The sequence below is a fragment of the Alexandromys fortis genome, unplaced genomic scaffold (genome assembly GCF_014885135.2).
Source record: "Alexandromys fortis isolate MF-2015 unplaced genomic scaffold, M_Fortis_MF-2015_v1.1 scaffold_219, whole genome shotgun sequence".
NCBI classification, from domain to species: domain Eukaryota; kingdom Metazoa; phylum Chordata; class Mammalia; order Rodentia; family Cricetidae; genus Alexandromys; species Alexandromys fortis.
Genome location: NW_026068092.1, coordinates 687,287 through 700,357, shown reverse-complemented (window position 1 = coordinate 700,357; position 13,071 = coordinate 687,287). Strand labels below are relative to the sequence as shown.

Here is a 13,071-nt window from a genome sequence, read left to right as displayed (position 1 = left end):
AAGGCACCAGACCTCATTACAGATGGTTGTGAGCCACCATGTAGTTGCCGGGAATTGAACTCAGGACCTTTGGAAGAGCAGGCAATGCTCTTAACCACTAAGCCATCTCTCCAGCCCCCAAGTCTCTGCAATTCTTGCATCCTGTAAGCCTGTAAAACCATCACCATATGGACAATGACAAGTTCTGCTACTAGCCTGAGAAACACAGCCAGGAGGTCCCCTTGGGCCTTGGCTGTAGTAGCTCCCAAATGCTTTAATTGAAAAGCAAACAAGGGTTGGGAAGATGGTTCAGTGCTTAAGGCTATGTACAGCTCTTGAAGAGGATCTGGGTTCAGTTCCCAGGACCCACATAATGGCTTACAAATGTCTGTACCGCTAGGGATCTGATGCTCTTTTACCCTCTATATGCACCATTGCACATTCATACATGCGAGGAAAACATGCATATACATAAATAACAGTAAGAACCTCTGAGAACCCCTCCTTTCTAAGCAGTCTCTTTTCAGCAGAGCACATGAGCTTGTGTGTGTGTTCCAAAACAAACTTATTTGGCAGTGGCATATCAAATTTTAACTGAAAATAGACTCTCTGACAATAGGGAAATAACAAAAACAAAACAAAACGAGAAGGCCAACAAGCTCTCAGAATTGAAGAGTATGCCCATTGTGCTGGACAATTTTATGTCAGTTTGACACAAGCTAGAGTCACCTGACAGGAGGGAACTCCAATTGAGAAAATGTCTCCATAAGATTGGGCTGTAGGCAAACCTGTAGGGCATTTTCTTAAAAGTGTCTCACTGTGGGTGGTGCCATCCCTGGGCTAGTGGTCCTAGGTCCTATAAGAAAGTAGGCTGAACAAGCCACGGGCAGCACTCCTCCATGGCCTCTGCATCTCCTGTTTTCAAGGTTTTGCCCTGTTTGAGTTCCTGTCCTGACTTCTTTCGATATCAACTGTGATGTGGCCATGTAAGCCAAACAAACTCTTCCCTTCCCATGCTTTGGGTCATGGTGTTTCATCACAGCAACAGTAACCCTGACCAAGCACTCAAATCTGAGAAGATTCACAATCCCCAAACGCCAAACACTGCATACAGTGCTGCACTTTAAAAGACCAAATAAGGGGCTGGAGAGATGGCTCAGTGGTTAAGAGCACTGCCTGCTCTTCCAAAGGTCCTGAGTTCAATTCCCAGCAACTGCATGGTGGCTCACAACACTTTGTAGTGAGATCTGGTGCCCTCTTCTGGCCTGCAGGCAGACATGCAGACAGAATACTGAGAATACTGTATACATAATAAAAAATAAATCTTTTATAAAAAAGCCCAAATAGCAACACTGTAGCGGTTCCAAGAGCACCTCCCCTGAATATCAGACCTAAGTGGGCTGCTCTCCACTGCTAGGTCTAGGGCTTTACCTTGTATTGTCAAGCACAGGGTTTGACACCCACACAACAGATTCCTCAGCCATGTCTGAAACATTAGTCTGGACAGCGGGTCCAGAGGGAAGCCGATTTCCCCAAATCTAACACATCTACCAGTTACTCCAGCAGGGAGACAGATCCTGATCTACTCCAAACCTTAAGACTGACATCTCACTCTTTTCAAATGAGTTTTCAGTGTTTTATCCTGGAGCCTTTGATGGGTGAGGCCCTGTCACCTCCTGAAATGCCCTCAGGGACACCTTTCCTGTCATAGTACCTAGTACATGGCTTGATTTTGTTGCTTGTTTTTGAGACAGGGTCTCTCTGTGTATCCCTGACTGTGCTGGAACTCACTATGTAGATCAGGCTGGCCTCCAACTCGGAGAGCCACCTGTCTCTGGCTCCCAAGATGCCACTAACAGCTCTGGCCACTCTAGCTTTACATACACTTTAAATATATCCATACTCCCTTCCTGGCTAAGCTATATGTTTTTCATATCTGTCGTTCTTTTTGTTAATTTTTACTACAAACCTGGTTAAATTTCCTCCAACAAACTGATTAGTCCATTAGTTTTGAGTTGTGGACACTAACTGGATATAGACAAATTATTTGCCAGAAGGTAACATGGGTGGGTACTGGGTCACCTCCCAATACAGTCTCTGTCCATCTGAAATCTCAGGAGCTCAGACTTTGCCACCTGTATTTCCAGCATCCTGAACATTCAGCTACACCAGAACCGTCCAGTGAATGAAGCTTAAGACATTCTGGGGCTTCTCTAGCCTCCATCTCCAAATTTGTAAATTTGCCTTGCAGAACAGCTCCAAAGGCTTAAAAGACACATGGTCAAGTTTAGTTACACAAATGGCCCTACCTTTCCGGCCAATTTTCCACATTAGTTTAATTTCACTGTGACAACATCTGAAAGAAACAACTTGAGGAGGAAAGATGATTTCGACCATCAAGGCAGGGAAAGAATGAGGCGACCATGACTGGGCACGTGGCAGAAGCTCCTGTGCCATGGGCGACCAAGAAGGTAGTCTGAACCCGGGCTAGGTATAACCTTCAAAGCCCACCCATCCCTAATGACCTACTTTCTTCTTTTGTTTTTAGTTGTTGTTTGTGTTTGTTTTGTTTTTCTTTTTGAGACAGGGTCTCAGCTCTGGCTGTCCTGGAACTATGTAGATCAAGCTGGCCTTGAGCTCACAAAGAACCACCTGCCTCGCTCTCCCATATGCTGAGTTTAAAAGTGTGATTCACCATGCCCACTTTCACCAACTAGGCCTCATCCATTAAAGGTTCCACAGTCTCCCAAAACTATGATGCCTGCTAGGGAATGAGGAAAACATGAACCTACAGTACACAGGTTAGATTTGAACTATAAAAACTGAGTATTACAGGGGCTGGAGAGATGGCTCAGTGGTTAAGAGCATTGGCTGCTCTTCCAGAGATTCTGAGTTCAATCCCCAGCAACCATATGGTGGCTCACAGACATATGTTGTGAGATCTGATGCCCTCTTCTGGTGTGCAGTGTACATGCAGGCAGAACACTATACACATAATAAATCTTTTTTAAAAAAATGAGTATTACAGCCAGGTGGTTGTAGTGTCCCAGCACTCAGGGAGGCAGAGGCAGGTGGATCTCTGTGAGTTTGAGGCCAGCCTGATCTACAAAGTGAGTTCCAGGACTGCCAAAGCTACACAAAGAAACCCTTTCTCAAATAGCAAAAACACAACAAATAAAAATTAAGTATTATAAAGTACAGTCAGTCCTGTACAGTACTAACTTATTAGTTTCATTCTTGGAGTGGTTACAGAAAAGGAGAATGCCTTAGGCAGATACTGGAAGGAAAAGTGGTCAAAGATTCTCCAGTATGTGCAAAGCATACACCCGTCCATCCCCCTGCCTACATGGGAATTCCTCCAGACCAGAGTCGGTGTAGAGAGCTGCCTGCTCACTTTCTAGAGCATAAGGGGGAGGAGGGCCGGTCAATACACAATGAATGGATAAACATCTACACTATACAGCTCTGTCCATGTCTTAAGACAGCCAAGGTCCATATACAGACAAGACAACAAAGGGAAGTCTCAGTGTCCTGTGACGGTCAAAACTTCCAACACTAAGAGTATCCCAGCTCTTTCTGAGCTATCCTTAGCTATAGAGCCTCCCCACCTCCAGCTATATCACCAGGGTCATGGCTAGCTCTGGCAAATAAGTACTCGGCCAACCCTAACTAGAATGAATGCTCAGGAGGACACACGTGGCCTCTGTGGAGTGAGGTCCAGGAAAACAGCACTCAGGACCTGACAATGCCAGGAAGATGAGGGGAGGGGCACTAGGACTGAACCTCAGTCACATACTGAACTTCAAGGGCTGCCAGTTGCCACCACCAACGTGGCCCAGTCACTGCCAGGAAGGAAAACTTTCAGTGTATCTCATACACACTGGTATTACTGGGCACCCTGGGCAAGATCTGAAGGGAAAGAATGCTCCCCGTGACACTCTGGACTTGCAGTCTCCAAAGACCGCTGGTGGAAGTCTTCCCAGAATCATGGCTCAGATTCCCCCATCCTAACAACTAGCCAATTCTGAACACCAGAAGAAAGTGTCCTTCATTTGAGCTATTGTTTTTGCTTTTCTTTTCTCTCTTTCTTTCTTTCTTTCTTTCTTTCTTTCTTTCTTTCTTTCTTTCTTTCTTGCTTGCTTGCTTGCTTGCTTGCTTTCTTTTTATACAGGTTCTCTGCGTTACTATGTAGACCAGACTAGCCTCATATTCAGAGATCCGCCTGCCAAGTGCGCCACCACACTTGGCTGAGCTATTGGTACAAAGAGCTGATCAGGAAGGACAGTTTTCAGGCATTCTTGGCACATTTGCTACTAATGCTTTCAAGCACTGTCCCAGTAATCACTGCCCACTGAGACTGCCTCTGAGGTCTCTCCACCCTTCCTGGGACTCCATTTTCCAGCTGAGGCACCTTACTTTTTGGTGAAGTATGGGTATGCATCTACATGCCTGCCTCATGACCTACCATGCCCTTCCTTCAGCTTTGTGAAGCTGTCTTCTATCACAGCAAAATTTCTTTTTTGGTTCTTTTTGTTTTTTGAGACAGGGTCTCACATAGCCCAGGCAGTCAGGTCCCTCAGGACAAAGAACTGTCAGGTGTACGCTGTAACTGTCAGAGTGTCTGAGCATTCAGACTTCTGTAGAAAAGCAAGTCCTACCTCCAACCCTAAACCCTACCTAGAAGCTGCCTCTCTGCTTCAGGCCAGGGGGGTCAGTCCCCGGTATGGACTCTGCCTACCCCCCTGAAAAACCTGAGTCACAAAACTCCTTTGCTCTCCACAGTTTGAAGGGAAGATTCTCTCCCCTTTAAGGCCCCATCGTGGCTACCTAAGGTCATGCTATATCTCTATTCTAGAATTGGGGCATTGTGGTGGTTTGAAAGAAAATGGTCCCAAAGGGAGGGTCACTGTAGAGGTAGGCTTTGAGCTCTCATATATGTTCAAGGCACACCCAGTGAGACAGACCACTTCTTTTTGGGGGGAAGAGGGTTTCAAGACAGGGTTTCTCTGTGCATCTCTGGCTGTCTGGAACTCACTCTGTAGACCAGGTTGACCACAAACTCACAGAGATCCACCTGCCTCTGCCTCCCTGAATGCTGGGATAAAGGTGTATGCCACCATCGCCTGGCAACAGACTCTTTCTTTTTCCTTTTGGTTTTTTGAGACAGGATTTCTCTGTAGCCCTAGTTGTCCTGGAACTAGCTCTTGTAGACTAGGCTGGCCTCGAACTCACAGAGATCTGCCTGCCCCTGCTTCCCGAGTGCTGGAATTAAAGGTGGCCCAGCTTACAGACCATTTCTTGTTGCCTGCAAGATGCAGGACTCTCAGCATCTTTTTCCAGCACCACATATTCCTACATGCTGCCATGATGACACCAGTGAACCTCTGAAAGTGTAAGCTACCACCCCAACTACATGCCTTCCTTATAAGAGTTGCCATGGTCTCTTCACAGCAATAGAAAACCCTAAGACAGGGGTGTATCTCTCCTTCAGGCCCCCTGTTACGATACACACAGCAACTGTCCATCCAAATGAAGCTTTTCTTTGGACCTGAGGGCCTGCTCTCCCACTAACAAAGCTCTTTTGAAGGCTGATCTCACAACAGCTCCTTCACATGAACCTGAATTTTAAGTTACAATAGCCTTGAACTCACTATCTAGCCAAGGTTGACTTTGAACTCTTCTTCCTCCTGCCTTTACCTTTTGAGTCCTAGGATCACAGGTACATGCCATACCCCGCTAAAAGTTCCCATCTTTTCTGTACAAGGTTTGTATCTTCTGTTGTTCAAAATAACTCCTTCCTATCCCAAAATAAGATTCCTTTTTCTGGCTCTTTGATTGGCCTTGTCTGTCTGTCTGGATGGTGCAAGGTGGGGTGCACAACCGGGCTTCTCAAATGCACAGCCAACTCCTGGGCATCTTACTGAGCCACCCAGCCTGCCCCCCTTTATCACATTGTCTCCTGACACCTGGCAGCAACAGCAGGCTTCAAGGGTGCAGCAGTTAACCTTCACCCCAGTTTGCACTCTGATGTCTGGAGAGTTGGTTTCTTTCCTGGCTATTCATAGATGCTATGGTTTGGATATACCCCAACTCAGTCCTCCACTCCCATGGGGTGGTGGTGCTGAGAGGTGATAAGATCTCTTAGAGTTTGGGTCTCAGGGGCTGGAGAGATGGCTCAGTGGCTAAGAGCATTAGCTACTCTTCCAGAGGACCTAGGTTCGAGTCCCAGCACCCACATAGCACCTTAAGACTGAATGTCACTAGTTCCAGAGGATCCAATGCCCTCTTCTAGCCTGAGAGCACTACATGCATGTGGTACACATACATACATGTAGGTAAAGCACCTATTCACATAATTCAGGCCTAGAGAGAAGCCCTTAGCTCAAAGAGCATACTGGCCTTGGAAGGGACTAAGGGGGGTGATTATGGGGCTTTTGAAAAAGCAAGTTATTACAAGAGCCTTCTCACACATGCTCCTGTCACTGCCATCTGCCAGGGGATGCAGCAAGTGGGGCGAGGGCTTGTCAGAGTCTGTGCCATGCCATTTAGACTTTCAACATCCAAAACTATGAGCTTAAAACAAATCTGTTTTCTTTGTGGATTCAGCTTTGGCTCTTCTGCTGTGGCAATGGGAGACTAGAGTAACAGTCTTTACATACTGGCCTTGAAGCACAAGCTAGAATTCTACCACTTAAGACACAGGTAGGAAGATCAGAAGTTCAAGGTCATCTTCAGCCACTCAGCAAGTTCAAGGCCAGCCTGGAGTACAGGAGACCTTATCTCAAAAGAAGCCTAGCTGGAACTTTTGGTGCTGCACTGTAACTGGCCTGTTTAGAAGGAATGAGGATACACTAAATAAATGCTGTGCCCCCATTCTAACTATACAAATGGTTAAAACCAGGCACCCTAAGAACTATAAGTCTCCCAGGAATCTCCAGATAGGAGAAAGGGCAGAAACCTAGGGACAAACAGAAGGAATGGTCTCCAGAAACTCACAGGAGAGACTACCCTGGCAGGACAGATTGCAGATGAGACCTTGCTGGACTGCTTAGTGACACTTCTTACCTTCTCCTTATGTGCACCCTCAGGTTAGGGACCCTGGCAACGGATGTTAGATCTGAAAGGCTGTCCCTGTAGAGGGGTCAGCCAACCTTTATAGGCTATCCTACCACCTCCCTAAACTGCTAAGCCATTGGCATGTAGCAGCCTCAAGGCAGGGCAAACACCAGGGTTAGTTTCCTAAACTATTCCTATGTAGCACTTTCATCAATCTAAGTGCAGAGATTCTTCTCTAAAGAGTATAGAAACAAAGATGGCCACTCCATATTACAGCTTCCCCTGCCAGCATGGTTAAATGATGACTACCTGAAACCCATTTCAGAGGACCTGCCTGGACAGACCTTGGGGGTAAGGGTGAGGGGCCAGTATGTTACACAACATCTTTGTCCTTCTTCCCAGTGTGGCTACACTGAATAAATCTTTTTCTGCTTGCCACTATTAAATTGGGTATTTAATTTTTAAGATTTTATTTTATGTGTATAAGTCTTTTGTCTGAATGTGTGTCTGTATCTTGTGTGTGCCTAGGGACAGTTGTGAGCTCTCATGTTATTGCTGGGAACTGAGCCTGGGTTCTCTGCAAAGCAGCAAGTGCTTTCAACAGGTGACTCATCTCTCCAGTCCCTTTTTGGGTTTTTTAACTGATTTATTGAGGACAGTGATAGAACTTGACTTGTTGGGACACAAGCTGAGATTTGAAGTTCAGTAATTGCAGTATCCTTGTTAGCCATGCCATGCCAGAGAGTATGCCAGAACCAAAGTCTGTAAAGTAACACAGTGAGGAGGTCCACTGCCTTCAATATTATATGTGCATGCGGTGCTAGGGATGGAGCCCACAGCCTCAGTCATGCCCTAACTCGCTTACAAGTGCTCTGACACATTATGCCTGATGCCCTCACAGCTCAAAGCCAGTTTGTATCCTTCCAATGGTGCCGTCCCTATCCTGGAGCAGCACACAATGGCAAAAAAAAGAAAAAAAAAAAAACAAGCTCCTGAGGCAGCGGTGGCTGCAGCAGCAACAGCAGCAACAGGGAGGTAGCAGCCAGGAAAGCAAGCGCCGCTCTGTCTTTTATACAGTGACTAGAAGTAAGCAAGATCTGTTCATGGGGTCAGAAGGCAGACAGGACCATCTGGTCTCAGGGACAGCCAGAGGACAGGAAGCAGAGGCCTGGGTGCTAGCAACAGCTTCTGCGGCTGACTGTGAATGGCTAGATGAATGATAGAATCCATCAAGGGAGGTGCTGACAACCTGTGCACCTACAGGTAGCATGTTTCAAGACAAGGAAGAAAGCTTTGTACAGCCCGTGCATCCCACGCTGATGCAGGTGGAGAAGAGACAAAAAGAACAGATGTGTCATGGTTCAGGACACAGGGGCACAGGGCAGAGCACAGCTAGACAGCCTGACAACAGCCCCACTCACCTGAGCAGTGTGCAGCACACGCTTGGGGGCCTAGAGGAACGGGCAAGCAGGGCATGTGGGTGGAAACGTGGAGATGCAGGGACACAAAGGAACAGGAGGCATTTTTTTCTTCCTGACTTCCAGCTGGAAGCCTAAATCTGAGACAGTCTACGGGTTGTATGGATCAAGGCTTTGGATAGAGGCCCTGTGACTCCTGCCGTCAGCTGATATGTTTAACTACAAGGCGTGAAAATGCACTTTTAGGGCTGCCTAGTTTGTCAATCTGGGGAGGCTGGTCAGTGGACAGGTCCCTTAGGCTTCCAGACCACCAAATTGCTGCTGGTTGTAGTAGTCCCTGAGGGTGAAGCTGTCCTTTAGGGCAGGACAAGACAGACAGAAACTCCTGATGTGACAGGCTGTGATCTGGGCTCCAGGGAGCTGCCAGCAGAGGAGGTAAACACACATGGAACACTGTGTCACCGTTTTTGAGACCTTGGCTAAGAAATCCTGACGTCTAGAAATTCTCCCAGCAACCAATCTGCAACAGTACCCTCCTCTCCTCCCATCTTGGCAGCCAGAGCTCCTTAAGCCAATGTGCTCAGCTATTAGACAGCAGTTCACCATGACAAATTCTCTCCTGTGATAACTTCTCCTTGGGTCTCCCCAATGTTCTGAAGACATTAATTTAGCCTCACACCAGGGTGTCATGGTTTCTTCACAGTTCAAAGGAATAGCACAAACCAAGCATACTATGGGTATGACAGAAAGCTGTGGACACAGGACAGCCTTGAATTTCAGCAAGGCCAGCCTACTCGCCACCCCCACCCCCGACAACAGGGACAGGCCTGTCCTTCAGGTGGCTTCTCTCACCCTACTGTGTATTGAAAAATAAATAAATAGAGTATTCAGTTTAGTTTAGGTTTTGCTTTTGAAACAGGAGTCCTGGAGGGTCTAGAATTCTACATAGACCAGGTTGGCCTCAAACTCTTAGAGATCTGCCCACCTCTATTTCCCAGGTACTAGGATTAAAGGTGTGTCCCACCATACCCAGACAAAATATGGCATTCTCGTCGGTTTTCTTTTTTTTTGGTTATTGTTGTTGGTGTGTGTCTAGGTCGTCATCGTTGTCATCCCCCCCCCCACACACACACACAGAGTTTTTCTGTGTAACAGCCCTGGCTATTCTGGAACTCTTTTTGTAGACCAGGCTGGCCTTGAGCTCACTGAGAGCCACCTGCCTCTACATCCTGAGTGTTGGGATTAAAGGCATGCACCACTAATGCCAAGTTTATGGCATTTTTTTTAAGAAAAAAAAGATTTATTCATTTCATGTATGTGAGTGTTTTCCTTACATGTTTGTCTGTGTACCACGTGCATGCCAGGTGCCTGCAGAGGTGCAAGAGGGTGTCAGGCTTTCCAAAACTGCAGTTGTAACACGTTATCTGGGTGCTAGGAAGAGAACCCAGAACCTCTGCAGGAACAAGTGCTCTTAACTGAGCCATCTCAGGCTCACACTGCCCCAAAGAGAGAATAAAAGCAAGCACTTCAACAGCATGCTTGTCAGTACAACACAAATGTCAACAGTGGACCAAGGGAGCTTTGCTGGGAGGTCGACGCTCATTCTCAAAGGGTATGATGTGCACACTTGTAATCCTAGCTCTTGAGAGGCAGAGACAGGAGGATAACAAATCTAATGCCAGTGTAGACAACACAGCAAGAGTCAGCGAGTTGGCTCAGCAGGTAAAAGCACAAGTTTCACAAGCTGCGGACCTGAGTTCAAGCTCTAGAATACACAGTACAAGGAGAACCAACTCCTAAAGGCTGTCCTCTGACTAGTCCTTCATAGTGTACTGTGGAGCACGAGCCTGGGCATCACACACGCATGTATCACACACGCGCACACTAAAACAAGAAAGTTTCTCAGCACCCTGCAGAGAAATAAAATGGCCATGAGGTTAAGGCCAGCCTGGGCTACACAGCAAGTTCTAGGCTAGTCAAGACTATGTGGCAAGACACTGCCTCAAAGAACAATGACTAGTTGTCTTAAAGATCAACTTGGCTTGAGGTGACCTTGTGGTCAAGGGGCGAGCCCTTTATCAAGACCTGTGGTCTGAACCAACAAAACGCCAGCCTCACAGTCACTACAGTTATAAGCTGACTGACACATCACCAAAAGATGAGCTCTGGCTCTCCTCCCCTACACAGAGTGCCAACAACAAGCCCGGCTCTGCTTCTGGGGCTCCTCCAAGCCTTCCTGCCTTACACTTTCTATAGGTGGTCACCTACATTCGGGCAAGGGCTGTGCTTACCACACACCACAAGTAGGTGATCAGACTATGGAACTGTAGTCCAAGTGAGGCAGGATGGGAGCACATGGGAATGATGAGGACATGAGAAGCAAGAGCAGCTCCTCATCCCGGAATGTGAGTGAGGGTGTTTGCCAGCCGAAGAGCCAACACTCCAGCACAATGACCAGAAATTGCTAAGGGCTGCTGGTAGTTAAGATTCTTCTCATATACAGATTGCTTTTGTGGACACAGGGTCTCAGTGTCTAGCTTTGACTAAGCTCATAGAGTCCTGCCTGTCTCTACATCCCAAGTGTGAGCTACCACAGCCAGCCTTATTTATAGCTGTTCTATGTTAAAATAACAATGACCCAGGCTTAAGGCATGAAAAACTGTATATGACCTTGGGCATAGTCTTATCTCTTTACCCAGCTACTGAGAGAGAACTTCAAACAAAACTGTTTGCCTTAAGATATCCTACCAGTGCCAGCTGAACTTTCACCTTATAACCTTGTCAGATGCCATCAGAAACCACCCCAGTGACAAGGCAGAACTTTAAACCTCACTCAATGAGTTGGTTTTTCTTGAGGGGGGGGTAGTTTTTCAAGACAAAGTTTCTTGGTGTAATAGCCCTGTCTGTCCTGGAACTCCCTTTGTAGACCAGGCTGGCCTCGAATTCACAGAGATCTGCCTGCCTCTTTCCAAGTGCTGGGATTAAAGGAGTGGTCGCCATCCCTGCCCTGCTGAATGAGTTGCTTTTGAGAAACCCGACCTCTGGGGTATGTTTTCCTTTTTTTTTGGGGGGGGGAGACTCTTTTGCTCCTAATCTTCATGCTTAACCTCTGTTGAAATATCTTTAACACAATCTCCAACTCCACCTCATAAACTGGTTATCCTGGAATTCTTATCAGCATGAAAGCCTGGTGAAACATGAGTTTAGGCCCCTTAAAACTAGAGAAAATCCTCAGGCTGTTGAGGGGTGACAGCTGGGAGCTGTGTCCCCCAAACACTGACATAAAGACACAAATTAAAGGAAAGTGTGGGATTGGGGAGCACGGTAGGGAACCTGTAGATGAGAGCACCAGAGCATCCTGCATCCCTGTGGGAACACTGGGAATCTGGAGGAGGAGCAAAGGCTTGTCTATCTGGCAAGTCACCCTCTCCAGCAGATCACATGATGGGGGGGGGGCAGCACAAGCCTGGAAGCCAAGCACCCTGGGCTGGAGCAGCCTTGGAAACACTTGATTCCCTTAGCTAGAGTTTTCTTCACTATGGACAGTGTTGGAACAATGAATATTGCCTTAAAAAGTTGTCTAGAGGATGCCTTTCACAGTGACATCCAGCCGTCCCTTATAGCTGCTGTCACATCTACCTCAGAAGATGGCTCTGAGCCCAGTAGCGGCAAAAGAGCAGTCAGCAGGTCCAGCCAGCAGACAGGGCTGAAAAAGACACACTTCACTGGGGGGGGGGGGGGGCTGAGGATCAGGGACCTGTGAAAGGACTTAAGGTTCACCCTAAAGAGGTGATCTACCCTACCAGGCAAAAGCACAGGAAAGACGCTGAGGGTAGACGGCTGGTATCTCAACATCGGGTCCTCTTTACCCACTGTCCAAGAGGAAAACAAGCAAACCAGGGCTACCAAAGAGCCTAGAGTATGGCCAGGCCTGGCCTGGATGTAGATTACACATAATGCCCTCCAGCTCCGGGCGTGGGTTTACCAAGACGACCCAATAAAGCCCACGCCTGAGACAGGAATGACCCAGCACTTGCTGCCTACTCTGACATATCGTGAGCCTCTCGAGGCCTCATAGCAGGTTTCAGGGTGAGAGGGGGCGACATGACTAGGCTCCACCAGAGAGGTCCCTGAGACGCTGGAGGCTGCAGCCCTCCACCCTGCAACAACCATGCAGCTCCCTGTCCCGCCAATCGAGCCTCTTAAACAGCGAGTCTGCTCCTGTCTGCCGAGACCCCCCCTCCCCGCACCCGGTCCTGACAGGGATAATCAAAAACACCTTTCAGTACCGTGTGGGCTGCTTTCAATTGCCAGAGAAGGTTTGGTTTGTCGGACTAGAGTCCCGAGTCAGGCCGTTTAGTTTCCATTTTATGCATTGGAAAGGGGAAACTGAGTTAAGACGAGAAGGTGCGGGCCGCCTCGCCCTCGACCAACCTGGTCCAGACCGTGTTCCAGGAGCCCGGCGCCCGACAGTGTGTTAGCCCCGCGAGGAGCGCAGCCCGCCAGCCCCAACCTCCCGCCGCACACTCACCGCCTCCGCAGCCGCCGACTTCCGGGTGCCGCACCCGCGCGCCACAGTCTCCAGCCCAGGGCCCGCCCAGACCGAGGCCAGGACGCT

At 48.0% G+C, this 13,071-nt stretch overlaps 1 protein-coding gene across 5 annotated transcripts in view; it reads right to left on the bottom strand.

The window, feature by feature from the left end:
• Positions 1 to 13,071, bottom strand: part of Tango2 (transport and golgi organization 2 homolog) — a 42,774-nt gene that overhangs the window by 26,414 nt on the left and 3,289 nt on the right. For 2 of the 5 annotated variants that reach the window (XM_050122956.1, XM_050122960.1), the window contains exon 1: positions 12,888 to 12,995. The exons of 1 other annotated variant lie outside the window; for it this stretch is intronic. The gene's annotated coding sequence lies outside the window, so the exon portion shown is untranslated. Of the gene's footprint in view, positions 1 to 12,742; positions 12,853 to 12,887; positions 13,023 to 13,071 lie in introns of those variants that run through there. 2 more of the 5 variants (XM_050122957.1, XM_050122958.1) reach the window with 2 other exon arrangements.